Source organism: Nicotiana tabacum, chromosome 13 (genome assembly GCF_000715075.1).
Source record: "Nicotiana tabacum cultivar K326 chromosome 13, ASM71507v2, whole genome shotgun sequence".
NCBI classification, from domain to species: Eukaryota; Viridiplantae; Streptophyta; class Magnoliopsida; order Solanales; family Solanaceae; genus Nicotiana; species Nicotiana tabacum.
Window position 1 is genome coordinate 53,756,062 of NC_134092.1, and position 14,290 is coordinate 53,770,351.

Consider the following 14,290-nt stretch of genomic DNA (forward strand, 5'->3'; position numbering starts at 1 on the left):
CCATTTTATATATACAGGTTTGATGGGTAGGTCGAGGCCCTGTCCCGACCATGATACAGTTCTGTTATCTCTAGAGGCTTGTAGACGAGTCCTACATATTTTTTTATATTAGTAGATGTTCTGGTGGCTTCATCGGCCTGTACAGTATATATATCAGTTTTTGGGTATGGTTACCCCATAGATGAGAGAGGCGTTATTTTCAGACGATTCAGAATATGACCTCATTACCCCTTAGATGAGAGAGACGATATTTTCAGATGATTCAGAATATGGCCTCATCGGCCTAAGTTGAGGGTGACCCCTCCAGAGTTCATAGTTACAGAATGGTACGCTCGGGCCGAGTATGGCACCGGGTGCCGGCCACACCTATTTAGGTTTGGGGTGTGACATTAGCTTAAACTTCCAATTCTACCCTTAGTGAAAGGCTTTTATAACCATATAAATACTCTGGACCTCCTTTTGACTTGTTTAGGACCATAAATTCCAAAAATCTTCATTTTTTCTTAAACTCCGTGCCCAGTCAAATAGGTTCACATAAATTATAACGGAGGGAGTATATTTTTGAATTTTAATTGTATTTTAGTTACATTAATATTAACAAAAATCTCAAAACAAATTGTTGTTTCTTTATTGTTGCATCTTAGGACCTTTGACTACATAATTATATTATTCATTAGGTTAATTGATAACTTTAATAGTTAATTACTTGAATAATTGGATGAATAGGCTATTTGTATAAAATGAATTTTCGAAATCATTTTTAAGGTGGTTAATGGTTCAAAAGGCAGAGAGTGTAGGAAATCAGGGTTGTTGCATGCTCAAAATCGTATTAAAGGTCCAAACCATCAAACAGGCCCAAAATCAAATAGCCCAAGAGATCTCATGACCCAATTCGTCAAAGGTGCTTGAGACTCAATAAACGAGGCAGTCTTCATTTGAATTGACGTTGTTTTCATCTAGAGCCATATTTAACAAAAGAAATACCCAAAGATCACATTTTTATTGCACACCTAATTCTTCCCCCCCCCCCCCCCGCCATATTTTGGAATTCAAGACGGCTGTAAATCATTTCCTCTGCCCTCTACCGGTGGCGCCACTTTCTTCCACTACCCAAAAACCTCCAAACCACCCCAAAATTACACCATTGCTTCACCTCATGCCCCTCTCCTCCGAATTTTCACTGATTTCTTCTAAAACACAGCCAAAATCGATGAACCGAGCCTCAAAATCATAAACCCTAACCTCCTTGCCCCCTTTCCGATTCTGGCAAAACCAAGGCCCGTCTGACTTTGAGAATTGCACTATTCAATAGATCCTTCCAAGATCTATCCGTTGGAGTTAGTCTCTAGTCGATTCGATGACCTCTGGTGCCATTCAACTCGCCGTTGACCGGCATACATACCTTGAACCTTCCCTTCTCCTCTTATTTCGGTCTTTCAGTGGCCATTTTCACATGTAGCACTGACTGGATTGCAAAATCCAATTCGGTGCTCATGTGAAGGTGACTTCTGCTTGCCGAAACTCACTTATTCTGATGAGGCTCTATGAGGTAAACTTCGACTATTCCTTCCTTTTATTTCTCTCATCCTTTCATTAGTTGAATCTCAGAGTAATTTCTTTTGTTCAAATGGCATAGTGTCTGCTCATATTAATTATGGTTTTGATTTTGAAGAATGTTTAGTTGTCCCAGTTACTTGATTGCATGCGCTTAATTAGCTCATCTGGATTGCTACATGTTTGTTTTTAATTAAAACATGATTAATTGGTGTCTTAGCATTGATTTCTTTTAAAATTGCTAATTACCTGGTTAGTTAGTAAGATAGCATATAATTTGTTTAGGTATATTAGTTTAGGTTTATTAGTTGAGAGTTGTTTGGACTTTGGTCTGAGTAATTGAAAGTATATGGGATTGCATTGGCCATGGACATGCTGTAAATTGTATTGGACCTTCAAGAGGTCGGTCAGTCAGAGCCCAACACTTAAAATCTTTTTCAGCTCAGTCAAGTCTCAAGAGAGATAAGACTATCAGCTGGAGGATAGAATTCAGGTGTCTTAAGAGGATTACCAGGGGATTATTAAATAGGAAACATCAAGAATGATGAGTTGGATCTAGTTAAAAAGATGAGGCTGGGGGATATTAAGGGTAGTAGAGGAAGGTCATTAAAAGAATCATTGAGTAACTACTAAAGAGATGCGACAGAGGGAGGATCATTTGGTTACTTTCCATCACCAAGAGCCCATGCTGCGTTGCGAGTGTCTCACCCAGAATAACCTTGCGATCCTTGCACAACCCTCTATCGCATCTCTTAAGGAGGAGATAATCAATCTTCGTCTTCGCCACCTTAATTTGGAAAGTAACCAAATGCTCATCCCTCTTCGAAAAGGAGAGCGAACAAAGAAAGGTATAAGGTAGCGAGGAAAGAGGTAAAGTTGGTGGTCACGGAGGCTAAGACTGTAGCGTTTGGTCATCTGTACGAGGAACTAGGGGATAAAGGCGGGGATAAGAAGTTATTTCGGCTGGCTAAGGCGAGAGAGAATAAGGCTCGGGACCTAGATCAAGTGAGGTGCATCAAAGACGAGGACGATAGAGTATTGATAAGGGAGGCTAAAATTAAGCGGAGATGGCAAACTTACTTTCATAGACTTCTGAATGAAGAGGGGGACTGAGATATTATGCTAGGTTAGTTGGGGCACCCGGAGAGGGATCGAGACTTTAGGTGTTGTAGGCGAATTAAGGTTGAGGAAGTCGTGGGGGCTATGCGTAAGATGAGTAAGAGCAGAGCAACAGGGCTAGACAATATTCTAGTAGAATTTTAGAGGTGTGTGTGTAAAACAGGCTTGGAGTGGCTAACTGGGCTTTTTAATGTTATTTTCAAGACAAAGAGGATGTCGTATGAGTGGAGGTGGAGCACGGTGGTACCGTTGTACAAGAACAAAGGTGATATCCAGAGTTGTAACAACTATAGGGGTATCAAGTTACTAAGTCATACCATGAAAGTTTGGAAGAAAGTGATGGAAGTGAGGGTGAGGAGGACGACGTCTATATCCGACAACCAGTTCAAATTCATGTCGGGTCATTCTACTACGGAAGCTATCCACCTTATTAGGAGGTTGGTGGACCAATATAGGGATAGGAAGAAGGATCTGCATGTGGTGTTTATTGACCTGAAAAAAGCGTATGACAACGTCCCTAGGGAGGTTCTCTGGAGATGCCTGGAGACAAAATATGTGTAAGTTGCTTGCATTGGAGCGATCAATGACATGAATGACGGAGCTAAGACTCGGGTTAGGACAGTGGGAGGCGACTCGGAGCATTTCCCGGTTGTTATGGGGTTACATCAAGGATCTGCGCTCATCCCGTTCTTATTTGCCCTGGAGATGGACGCACTGACACGACATATTCAAAGGAAAGTGCCATGGTGTATATTATTCGCTCATGACATAGTTCTGATTGATGAGACATGAGGTGGTATTAACGAGAGTCTGGAGGTTTGGAGACAGGCCCTTGAGTCTAAGGGTTTCAAGTTGAGCAGGAATAAGACAAAATACATGAAGTACAAGTTCAGTGCCGAGTCGATGGAAGCGGGCATGGACATGAGGCTTGGATCACAGGTCATCTCCAAGAGAGGCAGTTTCAAGTACCTTGGGTCGGTTATCCAGGAGGACGGGGAGATCGACGAGGATATCACACACCGTATAGGAGTGGGATGGAGAAAATGGAGGTTAGCATCTGGAGTCCTATGTAATAAGAAAGTGCCATTGATACTCAAAGGTAAGTTTTATAGAGCGATGGTTAGACCGGCCATGTTGTATGGGGTAGTGTGTTGGCCGGTCAAGAACTCACATATATAGAAGATGATAGTAGCAGAAATAAGGATGTTTAGGTGGATGTGCGGGCACACTAGGATGGATAAGATTAGGAATAAATATATTCGGAAGAAGGTGGGTGTGGCTCCTATAGATGACAAGATGCGGGAAGGGAGGCTCAGATAGTTCGGGCATATGCGGAGGAGAAGCCCTAATATCCGGTAAGAAAGTGCGAGCGGTTGGCTTTGGCGGGTAGGACAAGAGGTAAAGGGAGGTGATCAGGCAGGATATGGCGCGACTTCAAATTTCCGAGGACATGGCCCTTGATAGGATGGTGTGGAGGTCGAACATTAGGATTGTAGGTTAGGAGGTAGTTGAGCATTTTTCTTCTTCGTACCGGGTGTGGTTAGTCTGATAGGGTTTGTCTTAAACTGCTAGAGGTTAATGTTGTGTTCACTCTATTCGTCCATTTTTCATAGCACCGGGTCTTATTTACTGGTTATTATTATTGCGTTTCATCTATTTTCTGGTTCTTATGATGCTGTTATTATTTTTATGGTTTCTGTTGATGGTACTGATATATTATCTCTTTTTGTCTTGTTCATTTTCTTGAGCCGAGGGTCTATCGGAAACAGCCTCTCTACTCTATCGGGGTAGTGGTAAGGTCTGCGTACACACTACCCTCCTCATGCCTCTCACTTGTGGGATTTTACTGGGTTGTTGTTGTTGTTGTTGCTATTGAGTAACTACTAAGAAGGTGCTAAGAGAGGGTAGAGTTATTGTCATTGGTTAAAGGCATAGGATCTGTTGGTAGAGGGGTAAAAAGGGGAAAGTAGTAGGGCCGTGGATAATTTGGTAAATACCGAATTACCATACCGAAACCGTAAATTTTGGTATTTGGTATTCGATATTTTGGTATTCGGTATGGTATTTGGTTTAAGTTTTAAAAACAATTGGTATTAGGTATGGTATTCGGTATTTTATAATGAAATATCGAAATACCGATACCGTACCGAAATATATATTATATTACATAATACACATATTATTAATTATAACATAAACATAAAAAAAATATAAAATATTATTTTCTTTTATTCTCTAAGTTCATCAATTAACTCTAAGTAACAAGACATTTCTAATACAACAACAACAACATACCCAGTCTTATCCCACGCCGTGGGGTCTGGGGAGGGTAGTGTGTGCGCAGACTTTACCCCTACCTTGTGAGGATAGAGAGGCTATTTTCAATAGACCCTCGGCTCAGGAAAGCATAAGCACCACATTAATGAAAATATAGACAAGAAGGGACAGTGCCAAAAAGGCATATAAAAGCAGAATAAAAATAACAAGGTAATAAGGTAATCCACAATGAAAGAAAACAACGGTTAGTCATAAAAACCTACTGCCCACAGAAAGCGAGACTGTGTGTCAATACTACTATTATAAACACTCTACACTACATAATCCACTACCCTAATCCTCGACCTCCATACATTCCTATCAAGGGCCATGTCCTTGGTCAGCTGAAGTTGCGGCATGTCTTGCCTAATCACCTCTCCCCACCTTTTCTTTGGCCTACCTCTACCTCTCCGTAGGCCCTCCAATGTCAACCTCTTATACCTCCTCACCGGGGCGTCTGTGCTCCTCCTCCTCACATTACCAAACTACCTAAACCGCGCTTCCCGCATCTTGTCCTCAATAGGAGTCACACCTACCTTGTCGCGAATAACCTCATTTCTGATCCTATCTAACCTGGTGTGCCCGCACATCCATCTCAACACCATCATCTCTGCTACCTTCATCTTCTGGACATGAGCGATCTTGACTGGCCAACACTCAGCCCCATACAACAACGTTGGTTTGACCATCACTCTGTAGAACTTACCCTTAAGTTTCGGTGGCACCTTCTTGTCACATAAAACACCAGAAGCGAGTCTCCATTTCATCCATCCTGCCCCAATACGATGTGTGACATCTTCATCAATCTCCCCATCCCCTGAATAATAGACCCAAGGTACTTAAAATTCCCTCTCCTAGGGATGACCTGCGAGTCCAGCCTCACCTCCCCTTCCCCCCTTGAGTCTCGCTACTGAACTTATATTCCATGTATTCTATCTTGGTCCTGCTCAACAAGACATTTCTAATGATCAAATTTATTCCTTTATGTATAGTTTTCTCTCTCTGGGTTGATATTTACTAATTTTGGACAAAACTTTTGTCAACAAACGTTTTTAGTTTTGTACTTTTGAGTACCTTAATTACGAATATTACAGTCTATGACTTTATGCACTAGCTAGAATTCAAACCGAATAAATCGAAGTTACCGAATCGAATAAACCGAAACCGAACGGAGAAAACCGAATCATACCGAATTTAATTAGGTATGTTATTGATATAACATTTTAAGAAACTGAACACCGAAAATACCGAACCGAAATGTCTAAATATTGTACCGTACCGACCGACGATCTCCCCTCATATAAAGTCTGCATTTCCTTTTTACGAGGCAGTTTAAAGGTTAACTTGGAGAGATTTTAGAGACGATAAAAATACTCTTTTTTTCTCAGAGAAAGAGTTATAGAAATCATTAAGCTAAACACATTTCTTTCCTGAAGATTTCTGAAATTCCAAGAAAAGCTAGTGATAGATGGTGATTGTTCGAGTATGAGTCGATGATTTTACTGATTATTCTGGAAAAAATTATTGATTTCTGGGTATTTCGAGTTGGAGATTGCTGTTGTTGCTTAAGTTGTTGAGCTTCATTTCTTTGCTTTCTTATTCGATTATTGTTCTGCTATAAAATCTGCATTCAATGTACTATTTGCATTACCATGTAATTTTTTAGAGTACCTATAAATATAGTTGTGTGAAATTATCAGTATTAGTTATATCCATAATTTTGAAATGTGTTTGTTAATTAGTTAGCCATGTTGTGATTGATAAATAAAGTGATATTTGACTAGTTTGTGGTTGGATGATGTAGTGACTCAGTTCTCAGGTTATACTATTGTATTACTGCTTGTTTTAAGTAGTGAAACACCCGTGGCTTTTGCATCTATACCCGGTTTTGGGATCACAATTGAAGCTATACCCACTTTGCAAAATAAATTGCAAGTCTATCCACTTTACGATCAACTTCAGACTTATCGGGTATGAAGTTAAAAAAAATTAGTCTGAAGTGCAATGCACTTAAAGGCCAATTAAGTCTAAAGTGCAAAAATTACACTTAAGGCCAAATAAGTCCAAAGTGCAATAAAAAAAATTTATGAACTTAAGGTCATAGAGGTCTGAAGTGAAAAATTGCACTTCAGATGCACTTAAGGCTAAATTGGTCTGAAGTGCCACCAATGGTTTCATGCACTTAAGGCCGAAAAATCTGAAGTGAAAAAATTGCATTTCACATGCACTTAAGACCAAATAAGTCTGAAGTGCAACCAACATTTTTATGCACTTAAAGCCAAATAGGTCTGAAGTGCAAATTGCCGAGAAATAGAAATTTGTTCTTCGAATTTTAACAATCCAATATACGATTTAGCACCTAAATCTACTCCAAATGATCTCAAATTTGAAACATAACTTCCATATATCATCAAGAACAAACCACAATCATCAATTTATCAAAATAATAATAAATCTAATGAACTCATTTTGCAATTAAGAAAAAGAAGAAAAAATCCTAAGACAATAGTAAAAAATAAAGCGTCGCAGCAGCTCACTATTATAAAACATCATAAACTCCCTTAAAATATATTCACAAACACCATATAAAATCACTGTAACCCGAAGAAGAAGGAGAAGGAGAAGGATGAGAAGGAGGAGTTGTTTAAACTTTGGGTGCTAGTTAAAAAAAATTAAAAAGTAATTACAGGTTAAATGGCAACGATCAAATAGGACGCCCCGTGCAATTTTTAAGAAACACTCGAATACAACCTCATTAGTTGCAGCTTGAGGATCTGGCCGCCAGTTGGTCAGATCCAAGCATTCGTGTTCTAATTTTGATCATTTCCCTTAAATAAACACCTTTGAATTTCCTACTTTTGTCGGCCTGTGTGTTTTTAGTAGTTGATTAGAGCCTAGGTTTCAATCTTGAAATACTCAAGTTTGCAAGGGTTGTCTCATGGCTATTTTTTCAAACTTGACATTTGAACAAGGCTAGAGGATGGTTATCTCATGAAGAATAGAAGTGGTTGGCCACTGCAAGTTAGAAGTTGCTAACAAGAAGGGCTACTGCTGTAATAGACTAGCTTCGTTTGATTGTAATATGATAAATTAGTTATTATATCTGCAAATGTATTCCTTTTGTATGAGATTTGTGATAGTTTGTTCGATCAATTGTTTATTGGTTTATTCTGCAATGTTGATTGTTAACAATATTCTGGCCGAATTGGACCTATTGCCCGGCGGCAAGTGGTTTATGCATAGGTCTATAGGTTTGGGGCCAATTGGGCTTCGAACTTCTACTTTCGTTTCTAGCACAATATATTTCAAAGGTCCAAATGAGACCTGCCGCCAGGGTAAAAGGCCAGCCATTGATAGTGCCATGCCCAACGCTATTGGGCTCCCACTTTGAGCCCAGTCGAGGTGGCGATCCAATGAAGAATTAACCCAAGTAGCAGTCCACCCAACCACTTAAACTAAAAATAACTGGTGGAGGTATAATAAATGCATAATTTATGTCTTATATATGTATAATTATGTATAAACATTGTATAATCTATGTATATGACTAGATAAAAGTAAACAGTAAATATGGCCGGCTATATGTGTAAAGATCCCCGATCCAGTAACCTCAAATTTCGAATAATACACTTCTTTCACAAAATAATTTCATAAATTCCTGGCCTCACAATAACCTCAAATTTAGGAAAACAAATCAAAACGCTAGTGCACTTTTAGGCGCGTTTCAAACAAATTAATTTTTATGACTATGTACACGTTCACATAACATAGTTATGGAAGTTAGCAAAGGGGAAAAATGTCTCTAGCAAAAACCCTAAACCCTAGCGGCGATATTCATGTTGATTGCTGCCATGGCCAATTTGGCCGGCGACCAGCCATCGACGGCCGGTCAGCCCTCCTCCACCCTCGCACCAACCCCAACTGCATCAAATACCAATCCACAACCATTAGACTACTCAAAAATTCTGAAACCTAGTACGTCGAACACTACCATGCATGAACGAGCCGCTACTGTTGAACCAATTCCCCTTCGACGAGCAACAGTTGTGAATGGGCAACCATTGGTGAAGTTTTCAGAAGCGGAGGTGGAACGTATGAATGTAATAGAAGGCTTACAATATGTTGTTGTATGTAAGTTTTCATATGGATGGCCTGAGCTCCAAGAACGACGTCGAAAATATGTTTTTCATTAATTCTATAAACTCGTAATGTTTTGGAAATTATGAATGAATCTACTAATGGGAATAAAAAGGTTGTTAATAAAAAACTTTTCAGTGATTGATTAATGGAGTACATCTCCTCTTTATTCATGAATGAGTTTGGGTAGAAGGAAGTCTAATAGGCTTGCTCGGCCGGGTTCATGTGTCTATGTCTAATAAGGTGAAGATAAGGGATAATGGGATTGTGAGGAGCAACTATTTGCTATCCTTGTTAGAAAAGTCCGGGAGTTGAGATTGTCTCCGTTAACGTGTTATGGAGAAGTCTGTAAGTTGAGGAGACCACATGGAAGGAAAAAAGTGTTAAGGAAATAAAATGTTCCCACTTGAGTGTATAGTTAAATGATTGTGATTTGAAAGGTACTTCTGTGTGTTATGATTTAAATATGTGCAGCTCATGTCCAGATACCACTCTTGATACTATAATGCCTGTAAGTATGAGATTAGTGACGTTGTTATACATGGTGATGTTTTGTCAAGTTGCGGATGTGTTGTTAGGAATTGTTTTGGTGTTACTCTGGCAGGTGGATAGGCCCAGTTACAAGGGAGACTCTGGCGAAACATTTTTGGAAATTTAGGGAGTTAGCCAAATTTTGAAACTACTGGTGTGTGTCAACCAACAGTTGAACCACATTGAATGCTAATAACGGATTTTGACCCTTATTCGAGGACGAATGATCCTAAGCAGGGGAGAATATAACACCCCATAAAAATTTTGAAGTATTTCAGTTTAAAGCCCCGTAAATTTCGCAAGTGAATTCAAGGTTTCGTGGTGCCGGAGTAGGCTTACGTGCACCGAAAAGTAAAAGACATTTTTTGGCGGAAAAGCACGTTTATGCGGCCCATTATGCGGCCGCATAATCACTCTGCGGGCCGCATAATGGCCGCAGAGTGAAGCAGTAAGTTTGGCCAACTTGAGGTCCATTTTGTGGTCGATTATGCGACCGCATATCGGTCGTATAATCCCTCTTGGGTTTTTGCGGAGGGAGTTCTACGGTGCATTATGCGACCGCAGAACGAGTATGCGGACCGCATACTGGTCGCATACCTGAGCCGAAAGTTCAGGCCCCTGAGGGCCATTTCTTCGGTCACTTTGCGAACCGCATAACCATTAAGCGGTCGCATATGCGACCGCAGACCTGTGTCGGGGCATCCATTTTCTTAATTTAAAATCCGACCCCCATTCTGTTAAAGCACCCCTTTAGTCTATTTTGAAGCTCATTTCTGATATTGCTAGTGTGTGTGTGTGTGTGTGCATTCTGTTAAAACACCCATTTAGTCTATTTTGAAGCTCATTTATGATATTTCTAGTGTGAGAGAGAGGGTTCTAGAGGGAGGGCCTAATTTTCATCAATTGATCTTCAACCATCACTCAAAGCCTTGGAAATATTCAAGTAGAGCACCAAAATTCTTCACCCTAAAAGGTAAGGCTTCATCACCCCAGCTCTTAATTTCAAACATAGCTATAATAGGATATTAGTGTGATACTTCATGGGTATGAGGGTGGTTCATCTTGCATGCATGTGATAAAGAGTGTGGGTTAAATAAAAAGTGAACTAGAACTATGAACGTTTTCCTAATTTTGGGTTCAATTTGTATATTGCTAAAATAGATTGAGGTTGCTAAGGGTTCCGGATAATTGTAGAGTCTAAAGAAGCGCGATTGAGGTATGTTGGCTAAACTTTTTCTCTTGGAATTGAATTCCATAATATTTCTGTAAGTTTCAAAGTGTGGATTACATATTAAAAGGTTATGGCTTTGAGTCGTGTTTCAATGAAAGATAGAATTGTCTAAAAGCTTTTGTACTAAATTCATGCCCATTAGTGGCTGCTTTAACTAATGCTTTGATTTATAAATATATCCAGTATGATTCGAGTTCTATATACTCATATGTTGAAATTGTACATTGTCATTTCTGGGGGAGAGTATTGCAAGAGTAAATGGTGTATTGACTATTTATGATTTTTCATGTATGTTTCTATTGTTGGTTGGTATGCTTTATTCTTTGGGAAGAAACCATTTGTGTTTGAAGTTTCCATTTCAAATGGATTTGAAGTATATGATTTCTAAAATATCCTATATGTTGATACTTGATGGTGATCTTTGAAATTGAAAGAGGTGAAAGAGTGGAATATGAAATACGGCCATCGTGCCAGGAATAAAGAATCTTGTGAATGGCCTAATGAGCCAAGAAAATATTGTCATTGTGAATGACTGGAAACACTAATGAGAATTCATACAATGTGAAAGATGTTGAGGTGAGTACAATTGTATTTATGATATTTCTATTTACAAATCCAATCAAAACTATTTTTGGGAGCATCATTAGCAATACCGAGGAAGGGTAGGTCATAAGGCCCACACCTAAAACTACACATGCCGGTGTAGGGGTGGATTGTGATATTATTCCCCTTAATTGGGATGAAACTGAAACCTTTGTGGATTGTAAAAGTCAACCCGCACGGCATATGTGGGAAGGCGGCCTAGCTGATCGGGTGGAGATCAGACGCCATATTGCGCATATGGTGGTACTACTCTTGGTAACAACTTTCTTTCGCATCATATGTCAAACCACATTGTTCGTGGGGAGATGGCCTAGCCGATCGGGCGTGATCGGACTCCGTGCTAACAAAGACGGTTGTGGTATATCGGTGCTAATGATCTCCTAACCAAAATTATATATAAAGTTCGTATTTTGAAAATTATTATGTTTAACTGGACGTTTGGATATTGTTGATTGTGACTTGCTGTTTCTATGTGTTGCCTTTTATTATATGGGCATTCTATTTTGAAATAGGATTTTTAGCTATACATACTAGTGCTATTCGACAGTACTAACGTCCCTTTTGCCGGGAACGCTGCATCTTTAATGGATGCAGGTGGTTCTTCAGCAGACGGTATTGATAAGTGATAGCAGTACACTCTTTTCAGCTGATTTGGTGAGCCTCACTTCATTTCGGGGTCATGTATCTTGTGTTTCTCATGTACAGTGTTTTGAGGTATAGCTGGGGCCTTGTTGCCGACATTTTTATATTACTCTTCTATTATACTTAGAGGCTCCGTAGACAGGTTGTGGGTTATGGTTGATGTTGGGAATTGTACTAGAAATGTTGGTACTTAGATTATGTTTTTTATTAATTCTATAAACTCGTAATATTTTGGAAATTATGAATGAAGCTACTAATGGGAATGAAAAGGGAAGTTGTTAATAAAAAGCTTTTTAGTGATTGATTAATGGAGTACATCTCCTCTTTATTCATGGATGAGTTTGGATAGAAGGAAGTCTAATAGGCTTGCTCGGCCTGGTTCTCTCGGTTGAGCGTCGGTCGCGCTCCCTGAGTTTGGGGCGTGATAATGAGCCTGAACAAGATCTAGATATAAGAAGTGCATTGAATTTGTTAACTCGGTTGGTAGACTCTCAGGCCTAGTGCCAGGCCCCTGCCACCCCAGATAAAACAGTCGGTACAAGAGTTCGGGATTTCATAAATTTGGACCTTACCCCCCCCCCCCCCGGCATTCACAAGAACAAATCCAAAAAACAGATCCTCGAAACTTTGTAGATCAAGTGTATAGGACTTTACGAGCGATGCATGCCACTTATATTGTGTTGGTAGAACTTGCATCTTACATGTTAAGGGATATAGTTGTGTTGTGGTATGAGGCTTGGGAACAATCTAAGGGACCTCTTGCCCCAGCAGTAGGATGGAGGGAACCTTCTGAGGCATTCTTGCAGCAGTATATGCCCATTGAACTCCACCAAGCTAGGAAAGATAGATTCTTGCGATTGGAGCAAGGTATTATGAGTGCCTGCGAGTACAACATGCAATATAACTCCTTGGCTAGGTATGCTCCTGCGGTGGTGGCCAAGAAGAGTGATAGGGTACATCGATCTGTGGCCGATTTGGGGCCGCATCTGATAAACGAATGTACCAAAGCTTCTCTAAACCCGATTATTGATATTGCCTATATTCAGGACTATGCACAAAACATAGAGGGTCATAAGAGGCTATAACAAGCTGCACAAGAAAACAGATAGGTTCAATCTAAGAGACCCCGGTACATGGGAGACACTGGTGAGTTTCAAGGCGGGTTTAGGTCCCATTTCCTCCACATTTACCTAACTCGGTAGCTAGCATGTCATCAAAGTCCTAGGGCCACCATCGAGAATGGACCACTTATTGCAATCGGGGCTAGAATTTCTGAGGGAAGAGTTCTTAGAACAATAGGGACCCTAGAAGGGCGAGGCCCCCAATGCCATGATGTAGTCGATGTGGTAGGAATAATTTTGGGAAATATCGCCAAGGTTCAGATTTATGTTATTCTTGTGGGTAGCCCGATCATATCATGCGCTTTTTCCCAATGAGCAATGTGGGTGACATGACACCGTCAATAGGACCAGCAACAACTTCTTCACGACGGCACACCCTCATGAGCAAGGTATGCAACCACCGATGGGAAGGGGTAGAGATAGTGGTGGAATGTCATGCCTGGGTGGGCAGCAGCAGATTTGCATCTATGCGTTATCAGGTCTCTAGAATTAAGAGTCTTCGCCAGACATGGTCACAAGTATACTATCTGTGTTCTCCCTTAATATGTATGTTCTGATAGATCCTGGTTCCACCTTGTCGTACATTTCTCCATTTATTGCTAGTAAATGTGGTAAGAAACCAGAATTGTTATGTCAACCGTTCGAAGTATCCACATCCATGGGAAAATCTGTGGTAGTTAGGCGGGTGTATCGAGGTTGTGATGTGATGATTCATGATCACCATACCTTGGCTGATTTTAATGAGTTAGGAATGATAGAATTTGTTGTTATTATGGGCATGGATTGTCTAGACTCTTGTTATGCTGTGTTGGGGCGATGTTGCGGCACAAAATAGAAAGTTTATTCCTTACCTTAAGGCTCGAAAGATGATCATGAAAGGATGTTTCTATCATTTGGTGCAGGTAAAAGATGCGGAGGCGAATCCTCTTACCCTTCCATCGGTTTTGATTGTTAGTGAATTTCTTGATGTGTTATCGGATGAGCTCCCGGGTATTCCACCCGATAGGGAGATTGAGTTTGCCATTGATGTACCACC

At 40.2% G+C, this 14,290-nt stretch overlaps 1 long non-coding RNA gene across 1 annotated transcript; it reads left to right on the forward strand.

Annotated features, from left to right (window-relative positions):
- The first annotated feature begins 955 nt into the window (after positions 1-955).
- LOC107816509 (uncharacterized) lies at positions 956-8,165 on the forward strand. The gene is made up of 2 exons (XR_001654983.2): positions 956-1,549; positions 7,962-8,165. It is a non-coding gene; the product is annotated as an uncharacterized LOC107816509 (long non-coding RNA).
- The last annotated feature ends 6,125 nt before the right edge of the window (positions 8,166-14,290 follow it).